Source organism: Pantherophis guttatus, chromosome 4 (genome assembly GCF_059756535.1).
Source record: "Pantherophis guttatus breed Tessera chromosome 4, ASM5975653v1, whole genome shotgun sequence".
Classification (NCBI taxonomy): domain Eukaryota; kingdom Metazoa; phylum Chordata; class Lepidosauria; order Squamata; family Colubridae; genus Pantherophis; species Pantherophis guttatus.
Window position 1 is genome coordinate 18,775,010 of NC_142066.1, and position 14,632 is coordinate 18,789,641.

The following is a 14,632-nucleotide window of genomic DNA, read 5'->3' on the forward strand; positions in this document are numbered from 1 at the left end:
CTCTTGGACCCTTATACAGAATGTCATCTTGTACAGCGATCTCATCTCTGAAGGACCAGTATTCTCTTACAATCATGGGAACTGCCTCTTTCACATCCAGCCACCCACTCAGCATGATATTCTTTAATGTCTGTAGGGCCACGTCAGTGTCCGTATATTGCCTCAACTGCTTTAACCGCTGATTCGTAACATTAAGATAATCTGCTTGGTTAATTTCAGCAAAACATATTTATTCCTATCGCAGCCACCAAACCATCTGATATTCATGTTCTCCTCCCGTAGCTGTCTGATCTACTGTGGCTCTACTCAGGGTATCGCTGATATACATTTCACGTCCTGGCTTAAAAATGACATCAAAATTATAATGCTGTAAACTGAGCATCATGTTTTGCAAATGCTTAGGGGTACACAGAAGAGGCTTTTTGAATATAGTTATTAACGGTTTGTGATCAGTTTCAACTGTAATTATATCTCTACCATAAAGGTAATAATGGAAACGCTGGCAAGCAAATATGATACTTAAACATTCTTTCTCGATCTAAGCATAGTTTAACTCTGCTGGCAAAAGCGCTCTGGACGCGTATGCAATTGGCTGACCTTCTTGTAACAGACAGCATCCCAGACCGTTCTTACTTGAGTCGCTTTGAATAGTAACCGTCTTTGTGACATCATAGTATTTTAATATTGGAGCAGTAGTAACCAAGCGTTTTATCTCTTGCACTGCCTGGTCATATTTAGGGAGCCAGTGCCAAATTGCGTCTTTATCCAACAGACGTCTCAATGGCTGGCACACCTCAGATAAGTGTGGCAAGAATTTTGCTAGATATGTGACAAAGCCAATGAATCTCTGCACTGCTTTAGCATTAGTAGGCAGTGGCATGTTCACAATAGCTCTGATCTTGTCTGGGTCTGCTTTTAACCCCTGTGATGTTAAAATATGTCCATGAAAGTGGACTTCTCGCACCTTAAACTGCAGCTTCTTTATACTGAGCCTCAGCTTCACCTGCTTACACCGCTCCAATAGTGCCATCAATTTCCCGTCATGATCATGCTCCTTTTCATCATCAGTGTTGCCACACCCAAATATAAGAATATCATCAGCTATAGGCTGAATTCCGCTGAGGCCACTCAATAATTCATGCTGCTTCCTTTGGTACGTCTCTGGTGCTACAGAGACAACAAAGGGAAGTTTAAGCCACCTCTTTCTACCCCAAGGAGTCCAAAACGTAGTCATATAACTGCTCTCTTCATCCAGTTTACACTGTAAGAAGGCATCCCTGGCATCAACAAGTGTAAAAACCCGTGCCTTAGGCAGCTTGTGCAAAACATCCTCTAATGTTGGCAATGCGATCGTTTCAAGGCCATATTCAAAAACTTAGGATCAATGCAAATTCGGATCTTTTCCAACTTCCTAATCACCACCATATTACTTATCCAGTCGGTTGGCTGGGCTACTGAAACAATATGTCCCTCTGCTTCATATTTATCCAACTGTGCTTTAACCTGTGCCTTAATGGCTATAGGGACATTGCGCGGGGCACTTTGTACTGGAGGGACAGTGGGATCAAGTTGAAAATGAACCTCTCTGGGCACAGATGCAATAGGGCCCTCAAACACCTCCCTATAAACTTGGAGGACTTGGTGCTTTATCAATGGTCTCCCCAAGGCTTTGGAGGAATAGGTTTCAACCTTATGCAACTCCCTCAGAATCTCCAATTCCTTGCAGACTACATAATTTATTTGCTAGTGAGTTTAGCTAACAGTTGGTGCTGAATGTTCCATTTAGGTCACACTTTACATGATGAAAGATACTAGTTTTACTCCAATTCCATTGAAAAGTAAATAAAAACCCCTGAAGTCTGATATGGAACGCTAAGGAATACCTTGTATCTTTATTTATTTATTTATTTATTTCTAAGGACGTTTGAGTCTTTTGGTAATCCTGGGAGAATGGATGGAGATGGCTTTTGATGAAAGATGATGAATATATTCCTGTGATATCACATAGAATTTGTGATCTTGAATAGGGGGTTATTTTTCTGGCAATTATCAAATTAACTCCAATTACTTTTGCTTCATCCCCAAGTCTCAAGGGAATTTCGTTAATCACCAGAAAAAGTAAAGCAAGAGACAGAAGCATTATTTGCTCTATAATGTAAAGAAGCAGTGCATATGCTGTATATATGTTGGTGCTGTCCTGTAATGTGTTGCAAGGGTGCTATAAAACAAGTTAGGCTATGCTTTTCAGCCAAGAATTTATTACAAGACAAAATTGGGCAAATGAAAAGAAGGAATTCTATCATGCAAATTAAAGAATTTCTGTATTGTCTTAATTCTTTTGTCTGGGGTATTCTCAGAGATTCCTCACACGAACTGCATTGTTAGTGATCCTGTTCCAATTCCTCATAAATACTATCAATCAGGAGATGTTATTGTTGCTGGCATTTTGTCTCAAATCTATATATTTTCAAAAACAATGGACTTTCACCAAAAGCCTTCTACTGACCTTTTCTATGATACTGAGTAAGATGCTCATGTATCTAAAACTAATTATTCAGAAGATGGGTTTCATGGATTTGTGCCGATTCTATATCGTATTAACCCTTCTTCTGTGAAGACTGAAATGGTTTAGGAATATGTTGAATGTAAAAGTCAATTCAGCAATGCATTGAGAATAAATGGTTCTATTCAATTTCATTCATGTAGATGAATTCATACTTCTGATAACAATCTTCCCAAATATTTTAAAATATCTTTCATCTGATCATTTATACTAAGATATAAACTTGCTCTGATTTCACTGTTTCTAAAATGAACAGATTTAATTTATTATCAATAATTTCCTGGAAATTTAATTATTCATAATAATGTATTGTCTGTCTGTCTGTCTGTCTGTCTGCCTATTTATCTATCTATCTATCTATCTATCTATCTATCTATCTATCTATCTATCTATCTATCTATCATCTACTATTATCTATTCTCTGTCTCTCTGTCTGAATTGTGTATGGAACTCAGTTTTATACTTGCATTCTTGGCAATTTTCTGTTGTTAAACAATGTTTTTTTTAAAGTAGTATCAGTATTCAACAACATTCATCAGCAACTATATGAGGAAAATTATGAGTTCAACATATTTAAAGCTGTGAGTTGAATGAAAATGTCCTGCATTTCTTTTTCTGAAATCAATGTACTCAAATCGACATGTAATTTTCATTTCAGGGTAGTAACTCAGCTCTACCAACACGTTTTGTCTTTGGTATTTGCTGTAAAGGAGATCAACGAAAATCCCCAGATTTTGCCCAACCTCACCCTAGGCCTCCATATCTACAACAGCAATTTTATTGCAAGCTGGACCTATCATGCCTCAATGGAACTCTTCTCAACGCAAGGCAAGTTAATCCCTAACTACAACTGTGACACAGAGAACAACCTAGTGTCAGTCATTGGAGGACCTGATTCTGAAGTCTGTATCCACATGGCAGCCATCCTGTCCATTTACAAGATTCCACAAGTAAGAGTGTCTTCCCAGTTTTTAACTCACTCTATATGTCTAATTGCTGTCTATCAGCTACGTATCTATCTCACACTGAAACATGCACAGAGATAGTTTTGTTCAATAAAAATTAAAAATGACATTTGAATAAATATATTTATAGAGATAAGGGGAAGCATCACTTTTTAAAGGACAAATCATTTTCAAATACATGTTTGTTTGTTTTTTTTCTTTTGAGGTGAATTGTATAACATGATGCCTTTCCTTTAAATTCAGGATGAATTCTCTCCCTTTTGGAAACAACAGAATAGGAAAAAATACAGCAGTTGCATTTTCCTTTACTATAAATTGGTAATGAAAATCTCTGAAGAACATAGATTTTCCTTTAGTGAGAAATGAGCAAATCTGTAAAATATTGGGGAATGTTTTTGTTTGGCCATAAATGAAACAAAGATATTATAGTATTTCTTTACAGTATATGCAATGCTATAGTGACTGAAATCTAACTCTGGCTAAAGGTTGAGTTCATGGTCTCCTGCATTCTAGCATGATTCCTTAACCTCTAGACTAAACTCGTGCTTTTATCATTTTCATTTTTAATTCAGTTCACTCTGTTGGAAGTTCTGTGTTTATCCCTCTTTATCCTCTTCCAATGGGGATGTGGTGGCTCAGTGGCTAAGACACTTGTTGATCGAAAGGTCGGCAGTTCAGCAGTTTGAATCTCTAGTGCCGAGTAAAGGGGTGAGCTCCCATTATCTGTCCCAGCTTCTGGCAACCTAGCAGTTTGAAAGCATGTAAAAAATGCAAGTAGAAAAACAGGAACCACCTTTGGTGGGAAGGTAACAGCATTCCATGCACCTTTGGTGTTTAGTCATGCTGGCCACATGACCCCGGAGATGTCTTCAGACAGCGCTGACTCTTTGGCTTGGAAATGGAGATGAGCACTGCCCCCTAAAATCGGGAACAACTAGTACATATGTGCGAGGGAAACCTTTACCTTTATCTACTTCAAAAGGTTTTTTTTTTTTTACATTCCTGTGGTGTGAGCTCATTGATTACATTCAAGCAATCACCACTGTAATATACAATTGTTCTTGAATCTCTGGTTGAGTAAATCACTCTCTAATCTTATTCTGCCCATTCATGGACAATAATATCTATAACTATATTGCAATCATTCACAATGTTGCACAATTTCCCACAAAATATACATCTTTTATTAAGTTATGAAGGGTAAAGTGCAGTTTTCACCAACCTATGAATTGCTTTTGGCATACATCAATAATAGCCTCAATGACACTAATTTATATATTCTGATATATATTTTATTATTTCCATTCATAATATTTATACCTTAATTTCCCGAAACACAGCTATCAACTGCACAAAATTCAGCTTCACTTTTTTCTTTTACTCTCAATGATGAATAATGTGTCAAGCACATGCACATGTGTGCATGCTCATTACACATCAAAGGCGCACTATGCACGAGCATACATAGTACACACCAAAACGAGGCTTCAGAAGGTAAGTAAAACAGTTGAGGGGGGGAATTAGATGTGGCATACGAGCTTGGGAACCTTTTAAAAAACTTTTAAAAATATTTTTTACTACTGGTGCTCCGGAACCGGTAGTAAAAAAATACTTTTAAAAAGTTAAAAAAAGGTTCCAACGATCACGCGTTGCTCAGCTGATATTCAGAACTTTTTTTAAAAAAAACTTTTTTTTTGCTACCGGTGAACCAGTAACATCTTTTACTACTGGTTCAGGCGAACTGGACTGAACCAGTAGCATTTCACCCCTGTTTTTTCCCCTGTCATTCACAATGACTCTAATGTTTCATCATAAAATGGTCGTATAGATATGGATCACTGTTGAATTTGGTTAATCAATGTATTTTTGGGATACTTGTTGTTTGAAATCATGATAAAGTGTGTTTAAATTGAAGATTGCTATAGTTAAGCATTTTATTTGAGATTTTTTTCTAAAAACTTAAAAACAGCTAATATTCTCCTATGGCTTTTGTAATGATAGAAACACTATGAGGAGCAACAATGATTAGTGAACTTGGTTTCATAATCTTTTTATGTAAAAAGTAAAGTTTATCTCGGTCACATTCATGTAAAAAATAAAAATAAAGATTTATCTAGATATAAATACTCTAATACATTTTTCTTTAATTTCTATAGTTGACATATGGCTCTGCTTCTGAGATGAATAGGAAAACTCAGGCTATTTCCTATCACCAGATGTTTCCAGATGTACAGAGACAATATAAAGGGATTCTCCAGTTACTGTTGCATTTCCAGTGGACATGGATTGGGGTACTCTATGACAATGATGACAATGGAGAGAGATTTATCCAGGATGCTCTTCCTATATTTTCTCAAAGAGGAATCTGTTTTGATTATATTGAAAGATTCCCAGTAATTACATCAATTACTGACATTGATAAGATGGTGACAGAGGTGTTTAACATGTATGAAGTCATAATTGAAAGTATTACTAACGTATGCATTATTTATGGTGAAATTGAGACCATGATATTTGTCAGACTGTTTCCCATGATATCAAAACATGAGGATGTAGCAATAAAGGAAAGAGGAAGGGTTTACATTATGACGGCGCAGATGGATTTCACATCATTCTCCTTTCAAAAGAATGAAGACATAGATTTGCTTCATGGTGCCCTATCCTTAGCAGTTCATACAAAAGAGGTCCCAAGATTCACTGAATTTCTTCAATTGACAAATGCTACCTATGAAATACAAGATAGCTTCATTCAGGTTTTCTGGGAAGAGGCTTTTGGATGCTTCTTTTCTGGATCTACGGTAGACAGGCAAGAAAGGATTCCCTGCACAGGTGAGGAGAAACTGGAGAATCTTCCAGCATCATTATTTGAAATGAGCATGACCTCCCATAGCTACAGCATCTACAATGCAGTCTACGCCATGGCATATGCTTTGCATAACATGCTTTTATTTCGATCAAAAAAGAAAAAGAGTGTCCATGAAGCAACTCAAAGCCTGCTGGCTCAACATCTGTGGAAGGTAATGTCCTGGAAAAACATATTTCAATTAGATCAATGTGATTCATGGAAGAGATTCTAGACTAATTAGAAAAGTCTTATACTTTGATAGTTCTTAAGACCATTTTGGAAAATAGGTGATACCAGCCATGAAAGCTAGTACTGCTTCATATGTGAACCCTATTCTCAGTGTATAACATGCTTTTCCTAAATAGGATGCATTTCCTTTTTAACTCTTCCATTATTAGTTCTATACAGATTGAAATCATGATTCCAAGCAGCTCCAGTTTTGCATTGAGAAATCTGCTTGATTAGCCACAGAAAAACATTGATGCAGCTTCATTGTATCCAATGTTTTACCTCTACAAACAGCCTATTTGTCTGATAGTTTGAGTTTGAGTTTGAGTTTTATTAAATTTATATACCGCCCTTCTCCCGAAGGACTCAGGGCAGTGTACAGCCAGGATAAAAAACCAACAATATAAAAGTTAAAAACAATTTAAAATTATTAAATAGTTTGGCCACAATCTAAAATAACATAAAATAACCCATTAAAGATAATATTTTAGTCCAACCCTGCTTGATGGAATAATAGTGTTTTAAGGGCACAGTGAAAGGTACGAAGGTCAGGAATCCAACGAATCTCCGTGAGCAGCTCGTTCCAGAGGGTAGGTGCCCCCACAGAAAAGGCTCTCCCCCTGGGGGTCGCCAGTTGACACTGTCTAGCCAACGGCACCCTGAGGAGACCCTCTCTGTGGGAGCGTACTTATCGGTGGGAGGCTATTGGAGGCAGAAGGCGGTGTCGTAAGTACCCAGGTCCTATGCCATAAATTCATAATTTTCCTATGAACTTAACCATACTTAACCATAGGTCAAGGTAGTTGTGATACTGATAACTCAAATAAACAGGGGATCGTGCTCCGAGATGAAGAACTTACTTTGGAAAGGGGAAAGTGTGAACCAGGTGTTACACATTGGTCACACAAGAAGAGCACGGTATCCAAAAAGAGAAGCCACCTTCTGGTTGGTGATTCAATTGTAAGGGATGTAAATTTAGGAAAAGATATGGAGGTTTTGAAAGACAGCAGTGATGAAATCCAATTTTTTTTTACTACTGGTTCTCTGGGCGTGGCTTGGTGGGCATGGCAGGGAAAGGATACTGCAAAATCTCCATTCCCACCCCCACCTATGGGTCAGCCATAGGTGGTATTTGCTGGTTCTCTGAACTACTCAAAATTTCTGCTACCAGTTCTCTGAACTGCTCAAAATTTCCACTACCGGTTCTCCAGAACATGTCAGAACCTGCTGGATTTCACCCCTGAAAGACAGGTGTCTTCCAGGTGCTACTGCCAGCAGAGACAAGAGGCGTATTCTTAAAATAGTCAAGAATGCCATTAAAGACTGTGATGTTGATGCTATTATACATCTTGGCACAAATGATCTGTCCCAAAAGGATGTACTTTCTGTGCAGAATGATTTCCAGAGCTTGGGGTATGAACTTAGTAGTATAGGTTGTAGGCTTATCTTTTCAGAGGTTTTACCGGTATATAAGGAAAAAAAAGGGAAAGGCCAGTGTGTAGCGGAGTTTAATGTGTGACTAAAGGAGTGGTGTAGAAAGGAAGGCTTTGGTTTTATTAGTCATGATGTCTGCAACTGAATAAAAGTTTTTCCAATGAAAAACATTGGAAAAAGTTTTTCCAATGAAAAACTGTACAAAAGAGCTGAATTGCATCCATCAAAGAAAGGTACTGAGTTACTTAGCAATAAATTCACAGACTTTCTGGATAAACATTTAAACTGAACAGCGCGGACAGAGAATTAATTGATACAGAACATTTCTGTCCCCAGCAATCAAAAATTAATAGAGTTATCAGTGCATGTAACATAGATGTCTGTGCGGGTAAGATTATCAGTCCTGCTGTCAAGCAAAACCAAGCATTTAATAGTGAGTGCCATACCATGTGCACTAATCAAACAGGTGGCAAGAAAGTAGGGGCAGTCAGGCAGAACACAGGTTATGTAAACAGTAAACACAGGGTCAATCAAAATGGACTCAAATGTCTATACACCAATGTACACAGTATGAGGGATAAACAGGATGAATTAGAAATTCAAGTAAATGAGGGCAGATATGATATTGTTGCCATTATGGAAACTTGGTGGGATGAAACCCACAAATGGAACATACAGCTAGAGGGATATAAATTATTTAAAAGAAATAGACCAAATAAAAGAGGAGGTGGAGTTGTACTATATATAAGAAATAACTACATCTCTACAGAAATAGAGCACAACAATGATGAAAATTATCTGGAATGCATTTGGGTCAATATTAAAAGGGGGGGATGATGTTGCCATATATAGGCTATATATGTTGCCATATATAGGCCACCCAACCAAACAAAGGAAGTAGATGAACTTTTTGCTAGTCAGATAACTAAGATATGTAGGAAGCACATCACAATAGTAATGGGGGATTTTAACTATCCTAACATCAACTGGGAGACAAACTCTGCACCAAGTGGAAGATCCAACAGGTTCCTAACAAACCTAGCAGACAACTTTGTTTCCCAAAAAGTAGAGGAGGGAACAAGGGGATCAGCCATATTGGACTTAATTCTCACTAACAGAGATGAAATGATAGAGGGTGTTGAAGCTACAGGAACCTTGGGGGCAAGTGATCATGCAATATTGGAATTCAACATTATGCAAACACAAGTAGTAGAACAAAGTCAAACTAGAGTCTTGGACTTTAAGAGAGCTAACTTCAATAAACTTAGATCTTGAGAAGGATTCCATGGATGAGAATCCTCAAGGGGAAAGCAACTCAAGAAGCTTGGGAAATTTTGAAAAGTGAGATTCTAAAAGCCCAATCTAGCACAATACCAATGAAGAAGAAAAATAATAGATCTCAAAAGAAACCAGCATGACTGCATAAAGAACTCTCTGACAAATTGAAAGACAAAAATGATAAGTATAAAAAGTGGAAAGAGGGGAAAATAACTAACGCAGAATATCAGCAAATAGCCCGAGCCCGTAAAGATGAAGTGAGGAAAGCTAAGGCTCACAATGAACAAAGGCTTGCAACTAAAGTAAAAAATAACAACAACAACAAAAAAAGCTTCTTCCAACGTGTTAAAAACAAGAAAAAAGTCAAGGAAACAATTGGCCCATTGCTGGGAGAAAGTGGCAAGAAGGTGACAAACAACAGGGAGAAAGCAGAACTACTTAACTCATTTTTTGCATCTGTCTTTACACAAAAGGAAAAAAATAATCCAATTTATCAAAAACAGCACCACAAAAAATAGATTAGGAACACAAGTTAAAAAAGGGAAAAATGGTAAGTGAACACCTGTCTACCCTAGATGAGTTCAAATCACCAGGACCAGATGAATTACACCCCAAGGTTCTGAAGGAACTGGCAGACAAGATCACAGATCCACTGAACTATATCTTTCAAAGATCCTGGAGCACAGGGGAACTACCAGAGAACTGGAAAAGAGCTGATGTAGTTCCCATCTTCAAAAAAGAAAAAAAAAACAGATCCAGGAAACGACAGACCTATCAGCCTGACCTCAATACCAGGGAAGATTCTGGAAAAGATAATCAAGCTACGAATCAGCAAACACCTAGGAGCAAACAAAGTAATAACCAAAAGCCAACATGGGTTTGTCAAAAACAGATCATGCCAGACTAATCTTATTGCATTCTTTGACAAAGTGACAAAATTAGTGGACCAGAGAAATGCTGTCGATATAATTTACTTGGACTTCAGTAAAGCATTTGATAAAGTAGACCATAATCTACTACTAGATAAAGTAGAAAAATGTGGGTTAGACAGCATCACCACCAGATGGATTCATAACTGGCTGACCAACCACACTCAACGTGTAGTCCTCAATGGAACTGCATCTACATCAGTGGTGGGTTGCCACTGGTTTGTACTGGTTCTATAGAACCAGTAGTAAAACCGGTGGGAGGCTCCGCCCACTGACCCCGACATCATCAGAACACTTCTGCATATGCCCCGTTGCAAACAGGTAGTAAATGTAAGTAGAACCCACCCTTGATCTGCATGGAGGGAAGTATGCAGTGGAGTACCCCAAGGCTCTGTTTTAGGTCCAGTACTCTTCAACATCTTCATCAATGACTTGGATGAGGGGATAGATGGGGAACTCATCAAATTTCCAGATGACACCAAGCTGGCAGGAATAGCCAACACTCCAGAAGATAGGCTTAAGATACAGAAGGATCTTGACAGACTTGAACATTGGGCGCTATCTAACAAAATGAAATTCAAAAGTGAAAAAAGTAAGGTTCTACATTTAGGGAAGAAAAACAAAATGCACAGGTACAGTATATGTGGTACCTTGCTCAATAGTAACTGTGAGAGGGATCTTGGAGTCCTAGTGGACAACCATTTAAATATGAGCCAGCAGGGTGCAGCAGCTGCCAAAAAAGCCAACACAGTTCTGGGCTGCATAAACAAAGGGATAGAATCAAGATCATGTGAAGTGTTAATACCACTTTATAATGCTTTGGTAAGGCCACAGTTGGAATATTGCATTCAGTTTTGGTCGCCACAATGTAAAAAAGTTGTGGAGATTCTAGAAAGAGTGCAGAGAAGAGCAACAAAGATGATTAGGGGACTCAAGGATAAAACATATGAAGAACGGTTGCAGGAACTGGGTATGTCTAGTTTAATGAAAAGAAGGATTAGGAGAGACATGATAGCAGTGTTCCAATATCTCAGGGGTTGCCACAAAGAAGAGGGAGTCAAACTATTCTCCAAAGCACCTGAGGTTAGAACAAGAAACAACGGGTGGAAACTAATCAAGGAGAGAAGTAACTTAGAACTAAGGAGAAATTTACTGACAGTTGGAACAATTAATAAGTGGAACAACTTGCCTGCAGAAGTTGTGAATGTTCCAACACTGGAAATTTTTAAGAAGATTTTGGATAACCATTTGTCTGAAGTGGTGTAGGGTTTCCTGCCTGGGCAGGGGGTTGGACTGGAAAACCTGCAAGATCCCTTCCAACTCCGTTATTCTATTCTATTCTATTCTATTCTATTCTATTCTATTCTATTCTATTCTATTCTATTCTATTCTATTCTATTCTATTCTATTCTATTCTATTCTACTCTACTCTACCCTACCCTACCCTACCCTACCCTACCCTACCCTACCCTACCCTACCCTATCCTATCCTATCCTATCCTATGCAGGCACAATTCACATTCAATTAGGGATATGTATGACCTTGCGTAGCAACGTCTATCAAGCAATCAAATACTTGAGGCCTCCTCAGAGGATCCATTTATTCATCCTAATTTCTCCTTTTTCTCCAGAACACTATTCTAATCCCTGTTTTCTGCCTATTTGTTATACATGAAACAAACTTAAATGGAAAAGAGCAATGTCATTAAATATATCCTGATCTTCTCTCTTCAGCTCAACCATTTTGTGGAAATCATTTCATTTAACAACAGTGTTGGGGAAATAGTTTTCTTCAATCAAGATGGAGAAATGGAAACTGGATTTGATATTATCAACTGGGTAACCTTCCCAAACCTTTCCTTCCTAAGAGTCAAAGTTGGAGACATACAACCCTTGTCTCTCACAGAGAAAACATTTACTATTTCAGAGGAATCCATAATCTGGCCAAAGTGGTTTAATCAGGTAGGTCTTGTAGCTGTTTGAGTTCTTTTTGAGAATCATACAGGTTGAAAAAAAATATTCCTTCTGAATGATTCATCTATGAAAGCACTTACCATTATGGTTATTTGTAGATATGCACATTTGCAATATGGAAAGTATTCTTCTCTTTCTTTTATATTTAGAGACAGCCTTTTTCTCTCTGCAGTGACCATTGTCATCCAGGTTACAGGAAGGCCAAAAAGGAAGGGAAACCATTTTGCTGCTATGACTGCCTTCTTTGTCCAGGAGGGAAGATTTCTAATCAGAAAGGTAAGTGATCATTTGTAGTGGAATAGTTGTTTACTGATTGTCTGTGATCACAGCTGACTATCTGCTGATTGATGATTGATTCAATTTCTATAGTTACCCAACTCAACCAAGTGAATCTGGGAAGCTTACAATTCTAAAATTTAGACAATTTAGAAAACATTAAAATAATAAAAACACCCACCAAATAAAGAGTACAAACAGCATCTATGATGATAGTGGCAGCGGGGACATTTCTGGTGCTAATATTATGTAGTTCGACATAATAGCATTCTTCCCTTCGGTCAAGGTCATGGTGTTTATGCATCTAGAAGAGGAGTGATTGCAGGGATGGCTCAAGTTGGGATGGATGATGATTGGACCATGTGACAGACTGATGGGTGAAGGGGCTGGATTTGGGGTTTTGATTTACTGAGGGAAAACCCGGAACCCTCAGATTTGGGTTTTCCCAGATGTGCCAGTGTCCCTAATCTAATAAAATAGAACTTTGAGAAATGCCTGCCTCAGAGTTTTTACTTGAAGTTGGAGACTTTCTGAAACACTGACATTTAGTAATAATAAAGCCAGGTAGCAGGGCTGCTAATAGTAGCCTAATAGTAAACCCAAGTAACAGCGCCATTAACAAATTCCATATACATAGTCAAGCATTTAAAGCATTGTAAGAAGCCAACAGTGTTGGGGGCATTCTACTCTCTGAAAGGAGAATAAGGCAGGAGCTTAAGCAGAAAATCTTCTATTATCTGCCAGCTGACATTCTTTAGCTGGTGGGATATGTAGCATGCTCAATCTGTTGGATCAAATTGGATAGGTAGAAACCAGGGGTGAAATGCTCCCAGTTCGGATCGGATCGCGCAATCCGGTAGCAATGGTGGCAGGTGGTTCGGAGAACCAGTAGCAAAAATCTCTGCATGCCCCCCCCTCCCACCATGCCCAGCTGAGCTGCACGATCATCAGAGGCTTTTTTTTTTACTTTTAAAAGCATTTTTTCTACAGCTTCTTCTGACGAAAAAATGCTTTTAAAAGTAAAAAAAAGGCCTCTGATGATCGTGCGGCTCAGCTGGGATCTCAGAGGCTTTTCAAAGCATTTTTTTCTGCAACCTCTTCCGGGGAAGAGGTGGTTAAAAAAATGTTTTGAAATGCAGTTGTGTATATGTTTAAATAGTTAATTAGATGTCATTATTTCAGTATCATTTTCATGAAAGCTGTTAATAGAATAGAAGACTGCTTTTCTTTTTTCACAGACATGGACAACTGCTTTCAGTGTCCACAAGATCATTATCCCAATGGGGAGCAAAATTTGTGCATTCTAAAATATGTAACATTTTTGTCCTATGAAGAAACTTTGGGGATCACCTTCACCAGTTTGATTATTATTTTTTCTATCATTACTATTTTGCTGCTCTGGCTCTTCATTAAACACAATGACACCCCTATTGTGAAAGCCAACAATGAGACCCTCACCTATATTCTTCTCATCACTCTCTTGCTCTCGTTTCTCTGTGCTTTGCTATTTATTGGCCAGCCTCACCAATGGACATGCCTTCTTTGACAAGTTACTTTTGGCATCATCTTCTCTGTGGCAATTTCTAGCATTTTGGCCAAGACTATCATTGTAATTCTTGCTTTCATGGCTACCAAGCCAGGGTCCAGAATTAGAAAATGGATGGGGAAGAGGCTGGGTCTTTCTATTGTCCTTTCTTGCTCTTTTATTCAAACTATTATTTGTACAGTATGGCTATCAACCTCTCCCCCATTCGTAGATGTTGACATGTATTCCATGCCAAAGGAAATTGTCTTGATGTGTAATGAAGGATCAACTGTCATGTTCTACTGTGTCCTTGCTTTTATGGGTTTCCTGGCAACGATTAGTTTTGTAGTGGCTTTCCTGGTCCGGAAGTTACCTGACACCTTTAATGAAGCCAAATTTATTACCTTTAGCATGTTGATATTTTGCAGCATCTGGCTATCATTTGTTCCAACATACTTGAGCACAAAAGGGAAATATATGGTGGCTGTTGAAATCTTCTCCATTTTGTGCTCCAGTGGAGGGTTACTGGCTTTTATCATCTTTCCAAAATGTTACATCATTCTGGTGAGGCCTGATTTAAATAACAAGGAACAACTAAGAAGGGGAAGAATTTAA

The 14,632-nt window shown here is 38.2% G+C and overlaps 1 pseudogene; it reads left to right on the plus strand.

The window, feature by feature from the left end:
* The first annotated feature begins 3,369 nt into the window (after positions 1-3,369).
* On the plus strand, positions 3,370-14,632 carry LOC148113837 (vomeronasal type-2 receptor 26-like; annotated as a pseudogene).